The sequence below is a fragment of the Hemicordylus capensis genome, chromosome 4, assembly GCF_027244095.1.
Source record: "Hemicordylus capensis ecotype Gifberg chromosome 4, rHemCap1.1.pri, whole genome shotgun sequence".
Classification (NCBI taxonomy): Eukaryota; Metazoa; Chordata; class Lepidosauria; order Squamata; family Cordylidae; genus Hemicordylus; species Hemicordylus capensis.
In genome coordinates this window covers 43,162,977-43,180,266 of record NC_069660.1, presented here as the reverse complement: position 1 = coordinate 43,180,266, position 17,290 = coordinate 43,162,977, and the positions used below count along the sequence as shown (strand labels likewise).

At 44.4% G+C, this 17,290-nt stretch overlaps 1 protein-coding gene across 19 annotated transcripts in view; it reads right to left on the bottom strand.

The window, feature by feature from the left end:
• EPB41L1 (erythrocyte membrane protein band 4.1 like 1) overlaps positions 1–17,290 on the bottom strand; it is a 247,953-nt gene that overhangs the window by 127,313 nt on the left and 103,350 nt on the right. For 2 of the 19 annotated variants that reach the window (XM_053249586.1, XM_053249589.1), the window contains exon 3: positions 15,918–15,979. The exons of the other annotated variants lie outside the window; for them this stretch is intronic. The gene's annotated coding sequence lies outside the window, so the exon portion shown is untranslated. The remainder of the gene's footprint in view (positions 1–15,917; positions 15,980–17,290) is intronic. 19 annotated transcript variants of the gene reach the window in all.

Here is a 17,290-nt window from a genome sequence, read left to right as displayed (position 1 = left end):
TTAGGGATGTGCACAAAATGCTTTGTGCATGTCCCAGGGGGTGGGGACGGTACCTTTAAAAGGAGGCGGGCAGATCCTACCTGCTCCTCATGTGAGCTGCTGCCACCCCATCGTCGCACCATCATGCTTCAAAATTAACTTAAAAGCAGCAGCCATGCTGCTGTCCTCTTTAAAAACACCATGCCGGTGGGATGCTGCTCCCAGCAGCCCTCGCACGGTGTCAGCACGTAAACAGGGCAGGCGCATGTGTCGGCACCATTTACGTGCTGACACCTCATGGGGGCTGCTGGGAGCAGCATCCCATCAGAGCCGCACAGTGTTTTGAAGAGGACAGCCGCATGGCTGCTGCTCTTAAGTTAATTTGAAGCGTGACAGCGCTGCAATGGGGTGGTGGCAGCTCACGCGTTGAGCAGGTAGGACTATTCTATTCTATTCAACTTCTACATAAACGCCATGGTGGGCCACATAAACAACCTGGACTTTCATCCCCCCAAGCTGGCAGAGAAACTCATCTCCATCCTGCTTCACGCAAACAATGCAGCAATTTTCTCTAGGACCCCTGTAAGACTCAAGAGACCCTCGCTCAATAGAGTAAAGAGTATCTGGAAACAAACTACCATAAAACCAAAATCACGGCCTTTGCCAGGAGACAAAGGTCATGCTCCTGGTGCATAAACGGGAACACAATCGAGCAGGTGTTATGCTTCGAATACCTGGGGGTGGTCTTCCATGTGTCCAGCACCAGAAAGGACCATAGCAGCAATGCTTCCAAAAATGCATAGAGGAGTGCTGCTGCTCTGAGAAAATTCTTCCATTCCAAATAAGATTATATACTACGACAACGACGAATATTTATATACCGCTCTTCAGCCAAAGTTCTCAAAGTGGTTTACATAGAAAAATAAATAATACATAAATAAGATGGTCCTCTGTCCCCAAAGGGCTCACAATCTAAAATGAAACATAAGATTGACCCCAGCAACAGCCACTGGAGGGACGCTGTGCTGGGGCTGGATAGGGCCAGATGCTCTCTCCTTGCTAAATAAAGAGAATCACCACTTTAAAAAGATGCCTCGTTGCTCAGTTAGCAGGGGTTGCATATATACCTGCAGCCCTTAAACTATCTATCTATCCATCCATCCATTTTTATACCGCCCAAAACTTACATCTCTGGGCAGTTTACAACAGAATAAAAACAAAGTAAAACATTTGTTAAGACAAAAATGGGCGGGGGGGCACGACACACATTACAACAATTTAAAAATTTTAAAATAATGTTTTAAAACAGCATTAAAACCACTAAAACAACATTAATTAAAAGCCTGGGTGAAGAGATGTGTTTTTAAAGACTTTTAAAAAGCTGTCAGAGATGGGGAGGCTCTTATTTCACTAGGCAGCGCATTCCAAAGACTCGGGGCAGCAGCTGAGAAGGCCCGTCCCTGCGTGGCCACCAGACAAGCCGGTGGCAGCTGCAGACGGACCTCTCCAGCAGATCTCAGTGGGCGGTGGGGTTCATGCCAAAAAAGGCGTTCTCTTAGATACCCAGGGCTCAAAATGTTTAGGGCTTTATAGGTTATAACCAGCACCTTGTATTTTGCCTGGAAACATATCGGCAGCCATTGTAGCTCCTTCAATACAGGAGTTATATGGTCTCTCTGAGATGACCCAGAGACCAGCCTGGCTGCCGCATTCTGGACCAGTTGTAGTTCCTGGACTATGTACAAGGGCAGCCCCACATAGAGCGCATTACAGTAATCCAGTCTGGAGGTTACCAGCAGATGTACCACTGTTTTGAGGTCATTCACCTCAAGAAACGGACGCAGCTGTCATATCAGCCGAAGTTGATAGAAGGCACTTCTCGCCACCGCCTCAACCTGGGACACTAGGGAGAGGTTCGGATCCAGAAGCACCCCTAGATTGCGTACCTGTTCCTTCTGGTGAAGTGTGACCCCATCCAGAACAGGCAGATCAAAATCATCTCTCGAGTTCCGATCCCGCACAATGAGAAACCTCCGTCTTAGTCGGATTCAGTCTCAGTTTGTTATCCCTCATCCAGCCCATCACCGACTCCAGGCAGGCATTTAGGGAGGTTATGCCCTCTCCTGATGATACTGACATGGAGAAATAGATTTGGGTGTCATCAGCATACTGATAACACCCTGCACCAAATCTCCTGATGATCTCTCCCAGCAGTTTCATGTAGATATTAACATTGGAGATAATATGGAGCCCTGGAGAACACCATACAAAAGTTCAGATTTTGAAGAGCAGCAGTCTCCAAGGGACACCATCTGGAACCTGCCTGAGAGGTAGGAGCGGAACCACTGCAAAGCAGTGCCTCCAACTCCCAACCCCCTCAGACGCTCCATAAGGAGCAACAGAGACACACTTCTTCTGTCAATTCCCAGTTGGAGATCGTCCATCAGGCCGACCAAGGCAGTCTCCACCCCATAGCCAGCCCAAAAGCCAGTTTGAAATGGGTCAATATAATCAGTTTCATCCAAGACTGTCTGGAGCTGGGAGGCCACCACCCTCTCAATTACCTTGCCTAGCCACGGAAGGTTGGAGACAGGCCTGTAGTTGTTCAAGTCCGAAGGATCCAGGGTAGGCTTCTTCAGAAGCAGTCTAATAATTGGCTCCTTAAGACAAGGAGGCATCCTACCTTCCCTCAGAGATGCATTTATAATCTCTACCAGACCTTCTACAACAACCCCACTGCCAGATAATATAAGCCATGTCGGACAAGGGTCAAGAGAACAGGTGGTAGGCTGCACCATTCCAATCAGCTTGTCCACATCCTCAGGAGTCACAAATGGAAACTAATCCAACCTAATCACACAAGAGGAGTTGCTGGACACCTCCACATCAGACACTGAGGTAATTGTGGAGATGGAGTCTAAGTCGGCCCGAATACGAGAGATTTTTTCCACAAAGAATTCATTAAACACATCACAGCGGGTAATCGACGGTTCCAGATTCTGATTCAAGGGAGGAGGGGCACTCACTAGTCCTCTCATAACCCTGAACAACTCCGCCGGACATGAACTTGTGGATGCAATACAGGCAGAAAAGAATTGCTTCTTTGCTGCACGTATGGCCTGAGCATAGGTCTTCAAATGAGCTCTGTGTTGCAATCTGTCAGATTCAAGCCAAGTCTTTCTCCACTTGCGCTCCAGTCGTCTACCTCGCCGCTTCAGCCCCCGTAGTTCTTCTGTATACCAAGGGGCCAATTTTGAAGCAGGTCGGAGAGGACACTTAGGAGCAATCATGTCTACTGCCCCAGTGAGTTTGCTGTTCCAATTCTCCACCAGGGCATCAACATGTTCACCAGCAGAGCCAACACTAAATCTCTCCAAGGCTTCTTGAAATCCAATTGGATCCAATAACCTTCTCGGGCGGATCATCCTAATAGGTCCCTCGCCCCTGTGAAGGTGGGAAGTGATTGTGAGTCCGACCTTAACCAGATGGTGGTCCTTCTATGACAATGGGGAGATCACAGGATTCCCCACCCACGGAACACCACCCTGATCAGAGTGAAAGACCAAATCAAGCGTGTGACCAGCAATGTGCATCAGCCCCAAGACCACTTGGGACAGGCCCATAGTCGTCATGGCCGCTATGAACTGCTGAGCTGCCCCAGACAAATTGGTCCCAAAACGAACATTGAAGTCCCCCAGCACCACAAGCCTGGGGGATTCCAACACCAAGTCCGAGACCAAGTCCGTCAGCTCGGTTAGGGACTCTGTTGAGCAGCGGGGCGATAGGTATACCAACAGAAGTCCCAGTCTATCCCTGGTCCCCAGACTTAAGTACACACATTCGATATGGTCCGACATTCTAACAGGGATCCTGGTAAGGGAAAGGTTATTCTTATAGACCACAGTCAGTCCACCTCCCCGCCCATGGTCCCTCACCCGCTCCTCAACAGAGTAGCCTGGAGGAAGAAGCTGGGACCACACTGAGCCCCCAGCCTCCTCCAGCCAGGTCTCTGTAATACATACCAGGTCAGCACCTTCATCCAGAATCAAATCATGGGTGGTTTCTGATTTGTTCTGGACTGACCTGACATTACAGAGGAGCAAGGTGAGGTTCCAAGGATGATCGGCACTGCTCCCCAAGGTCAAAGAGCTGGCAGGACAGCCGGAAGGGGAAACAGCTATTAGATTTTTAAGTCCCCTTCCCCTGTAATGGCCTGCTGACCTGCCAACGTTACTTCTTCCATTCCCCACCACGACCGGAATGTCCACCCTACTGTCAGTGGACATGCCCCCTGTCTCCCCATCTCCAGTTAAGCCCAGACACATTATAAGATTGTCTCACTCGGGACAAATTAAAACAGAAGCTCCACTATTAAATGCCCCCGCCCATATACAAATACCTAGGCCAAGAGACCTGGCCCTCTCTGTCCCCCGAAGTGGCTCCCCCAAAGGGGCAACCCCCTTTGGTGTCATCCCTTCGGTGGTGACCCCGCCAGTGGCGGGCCCGCCGCCACTGGCAGAAGCCTACATAGCCCTGAGCAGGCAGCTCTAGGCAGATGGAATGCAGGAAACTGCCAAGTCACCCTCCTCCCCAGCCCCAGTCCTGCAAGGCCTCACCTCAGCACAGCAGCCAGTCCTGGGGGGCAGATAACAGACAGGGGGGCAGTAGGAGAAGCAAACAGGCAGGCACCCAGTCTCACACCCTGGGAGCAGATATTGTCTCTCCTCTTCTCTCTCCTGCAAGCTTCTCTTAGTTTCACTATTTGAAACTAAGTTACTGGTGCAACCTCTTTATGGAGGCCAGTTGGGTCCCTTCTCAAACATCCCCCCTCTGGAGCACGTCTGGTCCAAATTCCTGAGAGCAGTATTCCAGGTACCCCTCTCTGTCTCCAATGCTGGTTTACAACTGGAGGCAGGCTTGGTGAAAGTGAAGGCCAGAGTATGGCTGTCCATACTCAGTTTCTAGCTAAGACTGTCCTTCTTCCCAATGGGCCTAGTCCCCTTAATGATGGAGGATGGATACCAATCCACCTGGAAACAAACCCTGTTGGCAAAACTAACATCACTTGGGCTCTTCCCCCCGCCCCCACTGCTTCCCCTGGGTTATGAGCAGGCCAGGACACTTCTCAAACTGTCCGTAATGGATGCAGAGCACCAAACTGACCAAGGTAGGGTGTCAAACCTCCCTATCACTGAAAGCCTAAAAGGTACATAGTGGCACCTACTGCATATCTAAAGCCGCTAACCACACCTTGGCTCGCTGCAGTGACTTCCATTCGGCTGTGTTACATGAAAGATACAAGGAGATCCACTTCCCGAAATGTCTGCGCTCCTGCGACGCTGGGTAAGTTGAATCCACCGAGCATGTCCTAATTTATACTGCCTAATTTATAGAGATATAAAGAGATAGCTGCAATATCTCTATATATTTACAGAGATATCCGCAATACCTTCATTCTTCACACTCTACTTATAAGGTTGCCAAGCTGAACACACCAGTTCTACATCTCCCTACTACTCTCTGACTGCAACCCTTTCATAACACATAATGTTGCCAAGTTCTGTGTGGCAGTGATTTGCCAGGATCTGACCGCCAGCAATAATTAATCAGGCCCGGCACAGTTCATACCTGCACTGCCGCCCCTACTACCCAGTAATACAGTTTTTATTTTATAATATTTTTATCCAATTTTAATTCTAAACTATTTTATAGCTTCTCATAGATTTTAGTTTTATGTTCACAGTCTCAAACTTCTTAGCCTCTATGCACTTACTTTATCATATTTGAATTAATTTTATAACACTCCATAGATCTTAGTTCGAAAACAATAAGATTTTAGCTTTAACTTTACAGTTACTGTCTCTACAGGCATAGACAGTTTTTAATGCTACTGTTATGTTTACCTTATGCTGCTCAAAGACTGAAATAAAGATATTAATTACCATGATTGAATCAACAAAACCAGTTTTCAGACATCAGAGGCACATACCTCTGGTAACCTCCAGGTTGGACTATGGCAACGCACTCTATGTAGGGCTGCCTTTGTATGTAGTTTGGCAACTTCAATTAGTTCAAAATGCGGCAACCAGATTGCTCTCTGGGGTGTGGTCTCGAAGAGGCCACATTATGCCGGTTCTTAAATAGTTGCTGGCTGCCAATACATTTCCTGGCAAAGTACAAAGTGCTGGTTATCATCTTTAAAGCCCTGAATGGCTTAAGTCCAGGTTACTTGAGAGAGTGCGTTTCTCTACAAGATCCCCATGGCACATTGAGGTCATCAGGAGGGGTCTGTCTTTGGGTGCCACCAGTTCATCTGGTGGCAACCTGGGATAAGGCCTTCTCAGTAGTCACCCTAAGTTGTGGAACATGCTCCCTGTGAATATGAGGGGAGTATCTTCCTTGGAGGCCCTCAGGAGAGCCTTAAAGACCCATCTTTTTAGCCTGGTTTTTAATATTTAATTCTAATGTTAATTTTAATCTGCTTTTAATTTTTTTTTTTGGTAAATTTTAATTGGTATGTATTTTTTTATTGTTCAACTCAGAAGGAGGTTCCAACCTCAAATTGGTATGGATGCCAAAAGGAAATAGTAACTGATTCAGAGAAAATCAAACAGAGATGGAAGGAGTATACTGATAATCTGTACAGCACAGACGTCAACATCCAAGATACTCTAGAAGATATCCCCTACTTCAAAAGCCTCTAGTATGGGAAGATGAAGTTAGATCAGTACTCCAGTCATTACCAAGTCAGAAGGCTACTGGAATTGATGTAATAGCTATAGAAATATGGCTGGCAACAGAAGAAGAATCAGTCAAGGTTCTAACCAAAATTTAGAGAACAATACAATGGCCAACCAGTTGCTTCCATTCCCCTCACCTCTGGGTCACTCCTCCATCCCTTTACTCCATCGCTCTCACCCCTCTTGGTCACAGCTGCAGCGTTGCTGGTGCCTATTGGCCAAGCTACAGCCACCTGTCCCCAGAGACCTTCCCACCCTCACCCGAGCCCCGCTCCTGCTCCTTCCCACAGGAGAAGCAGCAGTGGTTGACTTGGCCCTTCCTCGTTGCTGCCACTGCCACAGCTGTTTGTGCCCAGCAGGCCACTGACAGGCCCATCCCTTGCCTGTCTGCCTGCCTCCGCCAATGACCTCGGTAACCTTGAACAGCAACAGTGGTTGACTGGGCTGTTCCTTGCTGCCGCCACCGCCATGACTACTCGTTCCCCTCAGGCCACTGACAGGCTCGGGCCCGTCCCTCACCCTTCCTTCTTTCTCTCTTCCCCTCCCTTTTCCTCTCTTTCTCTCTCCTCCACTCACTCTTCCCCTCTGTCTTTCTTCCCCTCCCTTCTCTCTCTCTCTCCCCACTTCCTGACTTAACAGATCTTGTTCATCTTGTTTCCTCATCTAATTCACACAATGGCAGCCTGAAGGGGCTCTTTCCTCCCGCACGACCCCTCTCATAACAGACCCCTGCCCACTATCTCATTCATTCTTATATCTATATCTATATCTGAGAGGGGTGGGGACAGAGGAAGAGGGAGATTCCTCTCCTCTACAATCAAGAACATCTTCCGACCAGTAACAGTTGCAGTCCAACTGACCTTAACCATCACAGGCTTCTCCTCCTCCCTATCTGCATATGGAATCCCCACTGCCCAATCACCACAGTGGCACAGGCTCCTCCTCCCTATCTGCATATGGAATCCCCACTGCCCTATCAGGTGCTTCTGCTCGCAAACTCTCACAGGAGCTGCCACACACGGGATTAGTCACAGGTACGCCTTAGAGAATTATATTTATAGATAGATATGATCTTTCAATGTGACTGCATAATTCAAAGGCAAAAAACATCTTGTTAGTAGAACAGCAGTAATAAATTGCAAGAATCATCAGCACCATGGTAATTAAGGTGAGCTGTGTGGTTAGACTAGCTTATCAGCTGGAAATCGCAGCCAACACCATTCCTTTGCTTCTCTATCAATCCTTGACAAAGGGAATCTCAAAGCACTCACCAGGACATTTTTCACACCTGGCTTTTAGTTTACATCCTCCCCCCCCCCCCCGGAGATGTGCGTTCACATATCGGCCAAAGCAGTTTACATAGATAAAAATATATAAAATGGCTCCCAATCCCCAAAAGGCTCACAATCTAAAAAAGATAGATACCAGCAACAGCCACTGGATGGATGCTGTGCTCGGGATGGATAGGGTCAGTTGCTTTCCCACCGCTAAATAAAGAGCACCACCACTTTAAAAAGGTGCCTCTTTGCTCAGTTAGCAGGGCAATAACAGCAATTTAACGGGACTGATCAAGAGGAGGGCAGACATATACAGAGCTCACTCCAAGGAAGTGACATATTTTCAACATGATTTATCCTCTGATAGCATCTACGAATGCATTTCTTAGGAGCCATGAAAGCCCTGCAAGCTTGATATTTATTTATTTACTACATTTATAACGCCCCCCCCCCCCTTTTCCGCCAAAAAGCCTTAGTAGAAGCGAGGACCTGCTTTGGGGATGAACAGAACGAGGTGTGTGCCCCCTTCTCTTGGATCAGTGGGGTACTGCACTTTATTTATTTTAGTTTACATTTATATCCCACTCTTCTTCCAAGGAGCCCAGAGCAGTGTACTACATACTTGAGTTTCTCTTTCACAACAACCCTGTGAAGTAGGTTAGGCTGAGAAAGATGTGACTGGCCCAGAGTCACCCAGCTAGTATCATGGCTGAATGGGGATTTGAACTCGGGTCTCCCTGGTCCTAGTCCAGCACTCTAACCACTACACCACGCTGGCTCCATTTAAACCACTATTGAGGTTATAATAAAACAAAGTTAGTTATTATGCATTTTGGAATTGGTCTCCCTCAGTGTCAAGCAAATACAGAAAGCACTCACTTTCTGAAAAAGAGAAAAGAAGAAGGGGAGTGGGGACTTATTGGATACAATTTTGCCACATGAAATTTTGTCTAATCAATCTCATTTTCTGAGCTATCAGAAGTTTCTGCTTCTTCTGATCCTTCATTTTTATCATCTGAATGACTTGTGAAAACTGAATTGCCTGGACTGAGACAAGCCCCCCACCCCACCCCAACCCCCCACCCCGCCAGTTTTTTTGTTTTCCAGGGCTTCACACCTCTAGCTGGGGTTGGATATAGGAGAGTTGCCACTTTAAAAAGTGTCTCTTTGCTCAGTTAGCAAGGGTTACTACTCCATATTTCTGCACTGAAAACAGTTGTGCCTTACAAGTATGACTTTAAGTATGTAATCCATCACACGCTTCTTGCTAGCACATCACATAAACACTGGGAACATGTTGCAGCTGTGAAAATAAAGGCTAGTCTTCCCATTACAATTTAAAGACACAGGCCGATTTTCAGGCCTGTGAATTTTAAATCCCATAAGTGATTCAGCAATTTAATGGGTCTGATCAAGAGGAGGGCGGACATATGTGGTGCTCACTCCAAGAAAGCAACTTCTTTTCAATGTGCTTTATCTTCAGAAATGTTTGCAATTGTTCTTGCTTATCCTGAGCCTAGGGAATAGGGCGAGCCTGAAGTCTAGATTAAAATAATAATAATAAATCAGAGTGGGGAGAGGATTCATACAAGAAAGTGCAGTCATTTATTTATTTCAAAATGTATATGCTGTCAAGCAGCCAACAATGACTCTCCTGGCAGCTAACAAACAGAATATTTAACACATCACAACAATATAAAAATCTCACTAAGTTAACAGAGAGGCAGTATACCATTCCGCCATCTATGGAAAACTCTCAGCTACCAATCAGGATTAAAAAACCCTCCTTTACTAAAACATATCTATTTTCTTGAAAAAATGCTGGGGTGGGTGGGTTATACTATATCTTTAAATTACAGCGTTAGTGGTAATTACTTAACCCCTCATTTCTGACATAAAATTACTTCTGCATACTGAGGACAAGGCCATGGAGACACTGAAGATCTGGTTTTTAAGTATATTAAGCAACCCTAATTTCCAAGGACCAATTAAAGTTGTGGACAGAAAACAACTGAGAACAGAATATTATCACTTTTATTCATACATTCCATTCAACATGCATGCATGGTCTGTGTACAGTGTGCACATGACTGTTGCTATGTCCCCTACTAACTGAGCAAGGAGGCACTTTTTAAAATTGGTGATTCTCTTTATTTAGCAGGGGCATTAATAATAACAACAACAACAACAACAACAACCCCCAGTGAGGCACTACCTTGGCGTGGTTGTGGGGCTTGCGTGCTCTGAGGAAGGTGAGAGCTATGCCAGAGGTCCAACCATACTGGACAGGTCTCACCAGAGGATCCAGACAAAGAGTGCCTCTCCCATCAACAATATCGTGAGATGTAACTTTAATAATTCTATACCGGATCGGTCGTCGCCCGGGTCAACAAGGACCGCGCCAGGTGCTATAGTCCCTGGACATCTGGTGGCAAGTGGGCTACAGGACTCAGGATCTTCAGTTGAGCAACCAGGGCTGGAGACAGCAAAGTTACTGGAAGAAACATCACTTAACCGGAAAAAATATATGAAAAATGCCAACAAGGAAATAATGATCTGCTATTAAAAGTCTAGTCCAACTAGAAGAGGTTATTTTAAAAGAATGTACCAAATTTGGAAAGAGAAGCATCCAGATACAAAAATAACAGAACAAAGGCTAGCAGACCAGAGAAGATTCATAATAAGAAATAAAGTATTCACAGGAGTTGAACTGGAAGAACTGCAAAGAGCAACACAGGCTCAAGATATGGAAGAAGAATTACCACCAACTGAAGAAGTTGCTCAGGCGCAGGTGGAGGAGGTGTTGGAAATAGAGGATACCACTGTTGCTGAACTGTTTCAAAATCAAAACCAGGCAACCTCCCCTTTGCCTTCACCTCAAAAACCTGAATGCCGTTTAACAGAAAAGCAACAAGAACTAAAGCAAAAAATAACTGAGCACATGAACCTAACAACCACCAGGGTTCGACTTCCAGCTCTAAAAACAGTTGCCAAAAAACAACTCACTCAGCCATTAAAAGATCTCAACACTGCACTTGCAGAAATAACAACCAAGAATTTGCAAGAAACAAACCAACTAATGTACAGTGCAGCAACAATAACAACACAAGAGCTCGGATATAAGATCAGTGGACCTGTCAAAAAAGAAAGTAGTACATCACCTAAATGGAAGATTAGATTAGAAAATAAAATCTCCAGGCTTAGATCAGATGCTAGTAAATTGAAAAATATGAAAGACAAGAAGCTGAAGAATGAAAACACCAAACAGTATCTGATCCAAAAATACCACCTAGATTCAAGGAAAACTAGAGAAGTCCTGGAAATAATAAAGCAGCAAATAACAGCAGTGTCAAAGAAGATTAGCAGATACGAAGTCAGAATTACACAACACAGGCAGAATCTCCAATTCCAGTTGAATCAGAGACGTTTCTATCAAAGCATAGAAGGAGAAACTACAAGAAACATAGAAACACCAAATAAAGAAGAAACAGTGCAATTCTGGGGGAAATTATGGGACAATCCAATAGATTATAATAAAAAAGCAGGCTGGATGAAAGAGGTCAAAAAATGTAACCAACAAATGCAAGATCTAATAACAACACCTGAATTAATAAGTGAAAGAGCAAAGAAAATTAAAAATTGGACTGTGCCAGGCGACGATGAACTGCATGGCTTTTGGCTTAAACATCTAACAAGCCTTCATAAACAACTATCAAAACAGTTCAATCACATTTTGCAAGGAGGTGATATTGAACAATGGCTAACAACTGGGAAAACTCATCTCATCATGAAAGACCCAGCAAAAGGTGCAGTTCCAAGTAATTATAGACCGATAACCTGCCTGCCAACCATGTTCAAATTATTAACTGGAATAATAGCAGATGAAGTGATGCAACACTTATTAACTAACAAACAGCTTCCAGTTGAACAGAAAGGAAATTGCCCGAACACCAGAGGCACAAAAGACCAGCTGCTGGTTGACAAAATGATTTTAGAAAATTGCAAGAGAAGAAAAACCAATCTAAGTGTTGCATGGATTGACTACAAGAAAGCCTTCGATTCATTGCCTCGCACATGGATACTAAAATGCTTAGAAACAACTGGTGTGAGCAAAAACATTCAGATGTTTATTAAAAAAACAATGAGCATGTGGAGTACACAGTTAACAATCAATGGCGAGACACTTGGACAAGTTAGCATTAGAAGAGGCATTTTCCAAGGGGACTCACTATCCCCTCTGTTGTTTGTAATCGCCATGACCCCACTTTCACAAATACTAAACAAAACAGGCCTTGGATACCAAACATCTAAAACATCAAGTCAAATCAACCATCTGCTGTACATGGACGATCTGAAGTTGTATTGAAAGTCCCAGTCAGAAATCAAATCACTACTAAACACTGTCCGTATATTCAGTAGCGATGTAGCAATGGAGTTTGGACTAGGCAAGTGTTCTGCATTAATAATGAACAGAGGGAAAATAACAAAAACAGAAGGAACAGAACTGCCCAATGGAAGCAAGATCAAGAACCTGGAAGAGAAAGAACCTTACAAATACTTGGGCATTCTCCAGGCTGATAACATCGCACACACTGAAGTTAAAAGAAAAATTGGAAGTGAATACATCAGGAGAGTTAGAAAAATCCTCAAGTCCAAACTCAATGGCGGGAACACCATACAAGCCATAAACACCTGGGCTATACCTGTTATCAGATATACTGCAGGAATAATAGACTGGACCCAGGCAGAGCTAGAGACGCTAGATCGTAAGACCAGGAAAATCATGACCATCAATCATGCTCTGCACCCCTGCAGTGATGTCGCTAGGCTATACCTCCCTCGCAGCTCAGGTGGAAGAGGAATGCTGCAATTCCATCAAACTGTACAGGAGAAGAAAAGAAGCCTTGAAGAATATATCAAGGACAGTGAAGAAGATGCACTTCAAATGGTCAATAATGCGAAACTATTCAACACCAATGAAACAAAGCAGGCCTACAAGAAAGAACAGGTCAAGAACCGAGCAGAAAAATGGAAAAATAAGCCCCTGCATGGTCAATATTTGCACAATATAAGTGGAAAATCAGACATCACCAAGACCTAGCAATGGCTTAAGAATGGCAACTTGAAGAAAGAAACAGAGGGTTTAATACTGGCTGCACAAGAACAGGCACTAAGAACAAATGCAATAAGAGCAAAAGTCGAAACATAAACCACAAACAGCAAGCAGGGGCGTATCTAGGGTGGGGCAGACAGGGCACATGCCCTGGGCGCCACTTGAAGGGGGGCGCCATTCAAATTTTTTTTAAAAAAAATTAAAAAATGCTGCTGAAAACAAAATGGCCACTATGCATGCTCAAATGGGCTCTGTGAGGCCCTAGGCCATGCCAGGCCTTGCAGAGGCCATTTGAGCAGGCGCAGTGGCCATTTTGTTTTCAGTGGCCATTTAAAAATTTTTTAAAAAAACAACCACCGCACATAATCAAATGGTCCCTGCGAGGCCCTAGAGGCCATCAGGGGGAGGGGGGACCTTTGCCGACCCCCTACACATGGCCTTTAGGAAGACCCCCTGAAGGGGTTGCTGGTAATTTCTTTAAAAAATATATAATATGTCACTTTACACATATTTAGTTTGGCACTGAGTACAGAGAATCAGGGCTTGTGAATACTGAGCTGAAGCTTATGAGCTAGGATTGTATTCATTTGCTCTTACTTTGCTTCTTGTGATAAGTGAGTTAAATGTGATATCTTAATAATATGGCTATTAATGGTGAGTTTGTCTTTGAATCAGTGTGAAATCCTTACTATTAAGGCCCACTGGGGGTTTCTTGCTCTCTTTCTCTCACTTTAACTGTCTTTCTGAAATACTTGAATATATTCCAAGCAGTAACACAGTTTACTTTAATTATTTTCAGAGTATCTGGGAAAAGTCAAATTCTCCATTTATTTTAAAAACTTATATAATAGTGATGCTACAATGCATAGCAGAGAATTAGACAGGCACTTCTGTTTAGTTTTCCAAGTACACCTCCACATATATTTGGGTATTTCATGAGACCTAGCATACTGAAATTTGTAGTTTCCCAGCACTTTTTGGTCTGGCTACGTCCACTGCTAAGTAGTTTTTGAAATATTAAAAGATTAACAAGCTTGACTTGTATTTTTGAGCTGATATTATGGCAAAGTTATCTGAAAGATGGGTGTCAGATGTTTGGACAGGGGGCGCAATTTCAGTGCTTGCCCTAGGCGCTATTTCCCCTAGATACGCCTCTGACAGCAAGTGCCACCTTTGTAAAGAAGCAGATGAAACTGTGGACCACCTAATCAGCTGTTGTAAAAAGATCGCACAGACTGACTACAAGCAAAGGCAAGACAAAGTAGCAGGGATGATACACTGGAACATCTGCAAAAAATACAAGCTACCTGTAGCCAAAAATTGGTGGGACCATAAAATTGAAAAAGTTGAAGAAAATGAAGATGTAAAAATATTATGGGACTTCCGGCTACAAACAGACAAACATCTGCCACACAATACACTAGATATAACTGTAGTTGAGAAGAAAGAAAAACAAGTTAAAATAATCAACATAGCAATACCAGGGAATAGCAGAATAGAAGAAAAATAAATAGAAAAAATCACCAAATACAAAGATCTACAAATTGAAATTGAAAGGCTGTGGCAGAAAAAGACCAAAATAATCCCAGTGGTAATTGGCGCCCTGGGTGCAGTTCCAAAAGACCTTGAAGAGCACCTCAACACCATAGGGGCCACAGAAATCACCATCAGCCAATTACAAAAGGCAACTTTACTGGGAACAGACTATATTTTGCGACGATATCTATAATAACCAACAGTATTGATGATAAAATTCAGCCATCCCAGGTCCTTGGGAAGGACTCGATGTCTGGATAAAACAAACCAGTCAATAACACCTGTCTGACTACGTAAATAATAATAATAATAAATAAAAAACTTTATCTGTTAGCCACTCCATAAGAAATTGTTCTCAAGGTGGCTCACAACAGAGGATTAAAACACACAATAAAAACACAACACACATTAAATCGTAACAGACAAAAACTAGGTAAAAAGAAAATACAAAACAATACAAAGCCACTTAAAAACTCATTTAAAAATTAGTTAAAAATCAGAACAAATCTGAAAACTCGAAATTAAAAAACTGTTTTTAAAAGGCCTGTGTGGACAAAAAGGTCTTTACCTAGCTTCTAAAAGAACAAAGTAATGTAGACAGGCGAACCTCACTGGGAAGGCTATTCCATAAATCGGGTGCAACGACCAAAAAGGCCCTCTCCCTAGTAGCCACCCGCCTCATCTTGTTTGGCAGGGGCACCCAGAGGAGAGTCTCTGAAGAAGATCTTAAGGTATAGGTAGGGACATATGGGGCAAGATGCTCTCTCAGGTAACCTGGTCCCAAGTCATTTAGGGCTTTAAAGGTTAAAACCAGCCCTTTCAATTAAGTCCAGAAATGGACTGGGAGCCAGCGCAACTGATGAAGCACTGGCATAATATGATCAAGATGTCTAGTCCCAGTTAATAATCTTGGAACTCTATTTTGTTCCAGCTACAGTTTCCAGACCATTTTCAAAGGCAGTCCCACGTACAATGCATTGCAGTAATCTAAGTGAGAGATTACCAGAGCATGACTGTGGCCAAGCTATTTCTGTCCAGGTAAGGTTGCAGTTGGCGTATCAGCCAAAGTTGATAAAAGGGGCTCCAAGCCACAGAGGCTACTTGAGCCTCTAGTGACAATGCTGGATCCATGAGCACCCCCAGACTGCAAACCTGGTCCTTCATGGGGAGTGCAACCCCATCTAGAACAGGCTGAACATCGTTCACCCGGGCAGAGGAACCACCAACCAACAGTACTTCAGTCTTGTCTGGATTGAGTCTCAGCTTATTCACCCTCATCCAGTCCATTACTGCATCGAAGCACCGATTCAGGACAGTCACCGCTTCACCTGTGTCTGATGAAAAAGAGAGATACAACTGTCATCTGCATATTGATGACACCTCAAGCCAAATCTCCTGATGACCTCTCTCAGCAGTTTCATGTAGATGTTAGACAGCACAGGGGAAAGAATTGAACCTTGCAGAATCCCCATAGCATAACTGCCAAGAGGCTGAGCAGGAGTCCCCGAGCACCACCTTTTGGAAACAGGCCTCGAGGTAGGAATGGAGCCACCTCCACGAAGTGCCTCCCACACCCAACTCGGACGGCCTATCCAAAAGGATACCATGGTCAATGGTACTGAAATCTGCTGAGAGATCCAAGATAATTAACAGCGTTGTACTCCCCGTCTCTCTCTCTACACAGGTCATCCCACATAGTGACCAAAGCAGTTTCTGTTCCAAAGCTGGGCCTGAAGCCTGATTGAAATGGATCTAGATTGTTTGTTTCCTCCAAGAGTGTCTGGAGCTGGTCAGCCACAACATGCTCAAGCACCTTGCCCAGGAAGGGAATATTGGCCACAGGCCTATAGTTGTTTCATCCTCTGGATCCAGACTGGGTTTCTTTAGGAGTGATCGAATAACAGCTTGCTTCAATGAAGCTGGGACCACACCCTCTCTCAATGTGGTACTAAGAACCTGCTGGACCCAGCTAAAATTTCCCTTCTTACTAGAATTAATAAGCCATGAAGGGCAAGGGTCGTGCATGCTAAACCCAAACCCAGCTAAACACCTTGTTCACATCCTCAGGGACCAATAATTGAAACTCTTCCGGCAAAACTAGGCCAGTTTTTACTCTGGGCACCTCTCCCAATGCTCTTGCATCAGCCATAGTATCTAATTCAAGGCAAATGCGAGCAACTTTACCCTCAAAGCACTGTGCAAATGCATTACAACATGCTACTGAGGATTCTAATGTATCCTGTCCAGAGCCAGCAACTAGCCCTATCCATCCCCAGGACAGCATCCCTCCAGTGGCTGTTGCTGGTATCTATCCTTTGTTTTATTTTTTAGATTGTCAGCCCTTTGGGGACAAGGAGCCATTTTTATTTATTTATTTATTTATAATCTTAATATCTATCTAAACCACTTTGAGAACTTTTTTTGAAGAATAGTATATAAATATTTGTTGTATTTATATTCGTACATGTGTACAGTTATTAACATGTTCTGTTCAATGCATATATAGCACTACAGCCATCTGCTCTCCCCATTTTGAGGAGTTCAGTCCTTGTGTGGACTTAATGAATGCGTGTACACATGAAAATATGTACACACATATTCAACACCTGAATGCATGTACAACTTACCCATTAAATTCACAATAA